The sequence below is a fragment of the Setaria viridis genome, chromosome 8 (assembly GCF_005286985.2).
Source record: "Setaria viridis chromosome 8, Setaria_viridis_v4.0, whole genome shotgun sequence".
In the NCBI taxonomy this organism is placed as follows: Eukaryota; Viridiplantae; Streptophyta; class Magnoliopsida; order Poales; family Poaceae; genus Setaria; species Setaria viridis.
The window spans coordinates 11,049,568-11,053,706 of record NC_048270.2 but is presented as its reverse complement, the minus strand read 5'-3'; positions in this window follow the sequence as shown (position 1 = coordinate 11,053,706).

The window sequence follows — 4,139 nt, the reverse complement described above, 5'->3', positions numbered from 1 at the left end:
GAAACCACCCCCACCGCTAGAGGAGGTTGGGAGCACACTAGGGAGCCCCTAGTGGCTGCGGGGTGAGCATCCGCAAGTGATGGCGGTTGAGCATCCGCAAGCGACGGCGGGTTGAGCTCGGTGATGTTGATGCACAATCCCGACAACGAGCGCGACGGTGGGTTGAGGTTTGCATCGACGTAGTGTTGCTGAGAGGTTGCTACGGCTGGTGGCACAGTGGGAGAGCGACGAGAAACTACCATGGGAGTGTGACGAGGAGGAGGCGTCGTAGGATCGCTCGATGCGTGAGGGTGTGTCGGTGTGGGAGAGGCGGTGCGACAGGGAGCCGGAGTAGGTGGGGGCCGAGAGGGAGATGGATCAGTTCATGGCATCGACTGGGCTTCAGGGGTGAGCCGCGTGCGTCATGGATGAGATGGTAGTGGAACTGGTGATGATGCCGATGTTGGGGGAAATTGCAATTAAATAAGGAATTCCTCACCTTCCATGGGAAGTTGCGCCCGTTTCCCTAGGAAGCTAGGAAACCAGCGCCTCTTTAGGATGGCAACCAGCTCCTCGAAGAACGTGCGGGAATAGGAAACAGTACGGCAACCGCCAGAGGTCATGGAATCGAATAGTAAATCTGAATCATCGATGTGGAGATGAACGGCTATGAGGAGTAGGCAACGCCCGCCTCATTGGAACGTTTTCATTTCCATAAAGAACCATAAAGGCCAGTTCCTACGCAAGCGTGCAATTGGTCTCGTGGTATGGATTGCCCACCACAAACACGTGGTCTCGGGTTCGACTCCTAAGAAGCCACTTTTGTCTTGCCATATTTTCATCAATTTTTCACTAGAGTATTCCTGGAATATAAAACACTAACAACTTCACAAACAAGTTCTTTTTGCAAGTGCCTTAGGACCATCACAAATTGACAAATTTAGATAAAATATGGTTGGTTGATCATATATAGGAACATCACAAATACAGAAATAAGGAAACTATGTTAAGATTGTTCACCATAGCTAAGAACTTCACCATCTACTTAATCCTTGCCACCAAGCATCAATCCTGCAACAACAACAAATAAAGCAAGTTGCACGTGCACAAATTTGACATTGTGCCTATAATTTCCAATGAACTTCAGCTTGGCAGTAGCCTTCTGAAGTGATTGCCGCACCGTCTTGAGCTCATTTCTAATCTCTCTAAGCTCACTGCTAGCTTTTGCCAATTCTTCCTCCCACTTCTTTGCATCCTCCTCAGCTTGCACCTTCTTCTTCATGAGCTTCACCAGAACACCAAAGGCCCTATCATCCCATTTTGGATCAACCCAGGTCATGTAACCACATTGCTTCTTTTCATCCTACAAATTAAACACCCCTTTACAAATTGTTGTTGACAATAGTAACATGAAACCACAGAACCAATATCTATGTGAAGCAGGTAACCATTACCTTTGGGCAGCAAGCAAACCGATGGTCAGGGTTGACAAAGGTCCAAGAATACATCACCACTCCTCTCAACACGTGATTGCACTTACTTTTAGGATGCCAACGGGTAGTGTCATAGGAAGATGTCTCCGAGTAGTGATGGAATACTCGGAATCTTCAAAAAACTCAATGTAACTTGAAATCGAAGTTTAGTTTTGCACTTCATAAACTATATCCTATCAACTTCTAACACCAATCAAATGCAAACCTATGTGTAGGACGAAATCGGAATCTACTACCTTCAACCCAAATCTCCAATTCCAAAAAATCCCCTTCCCTCTGACGAAAGGGGAAAGTAGCAGCACAAAACAGGGGACTGACCTGACCATAGCTCCTACTCCTCCCTTCACTGCTAGGATGCGCCATTCCTGCTACTTGCATATCTGAGCACCAACGCCTCTAGGCTCAAGTATTTGCCACAACCAATAGGAACGTGCCGGCGAGTCCCATGCAGTGTACACCATTGCATATATATCTGTTGCTCCGGTCTGCAACTAGGAAGTGGACCACACTTATTGGAACTATAATATAAAGAAGCTGCCTTATTCAAAAATCATAAATTGCATTATATCTTAGTGGTAGTGCTGACTCGTCATAATCAAGAGGTCACAAGTTCGACCCCTGCTCTGGACACTCTTACCTTTTTATTTTCATCCCTTTTTTATCACACGCCAACTTGTGGGACCCTGTGACGAATTGGAACACTTTATTTCTCAATTCATGCTTGTGTGGGGGATCCTCCACGGTTTCTAAATTTTTTCACACCTTATTTTTCAACAAATGCTTACATGTGGGACCCTGTTTCGTTTATGATATTTTCGCAGACCTTATATTGTCACAAAATCACCATGTAACAACGAGTAACAATTTCTTTTTGTCTACAGTAGCAACTTTTATGATATTCTGTAACTTTATCACTAAATTTGCTCAAATGTGAAACTTTATGACGTTTTCAGCTAGAAATGTCATAGATCTATGACGAGAAAAATGTGTCATAAAATTTTCATCATAGATCAACACATTTCTTGTAGTGATATTAGTTCTAATTGTACAGATCCATTAATCTAATATAATAACCTTTGCTAATGACACAAATGATGCAAACGAAGGAAGCACTCCTGGAGACGGAAAAAATTATGGCAATTCAAGAACAACTTTGTGGTTTTGTTCTGGACGTGGTAGTAAATCTAGTAGAAGAGTTAGATAATGATGGATCAAATCTGCATCACCGTCAGGACTCGGGTTTAGATAGTTGATCCAAAATGTTGAACTTGGAAAGTTGATGCAATGTAATATTATTCACATATGTGTATGTGCAAGATTTCTATATAATATTATCTCAAATGTAATATTATAAATCAAATACAACTTTATATGTATTAGCGTATTAGAACTAGTATACGTAAAGGAAATAAATATGAAATACTAATACAGAATAAAGAAATAGAAAAGAAAATGAGAAAAGAAATTGAAAAGAAAAAACACCTTAGTACTGGTTGGTAATTACCAACCAATAATAAATTAGCCTAGCCTATGCGCGACGTGGCAGCCAATTTCTACCCAACCGGTACTAATGGACCCCCAGAGTATCGACCAGGAATACTGGTTGCACAACCGGTACTTCCCTAGCAGTGCTATATGTGAATTTATAGGGGCTGAGTATATGTGCATATACGTGAGTTCAGTTTGAAAAATATATATCACTACGGGAGACAGAACTTTTGCCGAGTGCCTGGGGCACTCGGCAAAGGCATGAAAACACTCGGCAAAGCCTTTGCCGAGTGTAACACTCGGCAAAGGGCACACGGCAAATATTGTGTCGGCAAAGCCTAGTTTGCCGAGTGTCAAAACTCGGACACTCGGCAAACATGTTGCCGACGGCCGAAAAACACTCGGCGAACAGATGGACTCGGCGAACCGCGGGCTGACGGCGTCGGGTAACGGCGAGTTTGCCGAGTGCCAAACGGGTGGCACTCGGCAAACACCTGGCCTTTGCCGAGTGCCAACACTCGGCAAAGACCAGGCGTTTGCCGAGTGCCACGCGACTGGCACTCGGCAACCACGGTCCCTTTGCCGAGTGCCGGCTCCTGGGTACTCGGCAAAGCCGGCTCTGTTTGCCGAGTGCCAGGCGCCTGGGCACTCGGCAAAGCCGCCCCCTTTGCCGAGTGTCTTGACCATAGCACTCGGCAAAGGACCTTTCCTACACCTGGGAAATGCCCCTTTGCCGAGTGCTATGGTCACGACACTCGGCAAAGGACCCTCTTTGCCGAGTGTAACACTCGGCAAAGTGACCAGAACCGCCCCTTTTTCGATATTTTGCCACGTATAACGGACCCCTCTCAATTCTCAATACACATATCACAGGCATTTGTAATAAACAACCACATGAATAATTCACAACCACAGGCATAATTCATAAACACCACAGGCATAGTTCATAAGCACGAAATAATCCATAAATCCAAGTTCTTCTCACAATTTAGTTTCCACATTGTTCACAATCAAGTCTACTTCCGTGGAGGCCAAGGAGACCACTGCGACAAATCTTGATCTTCATTATTCGAAGCCGCCGATTGATTCTGCACATAGGATAGGACATTCTGAGGTAACATCTAAAGTTGTCAAATTTAAACTATTGAATCTTAAACACAATGTGTCAAGTGACTCACA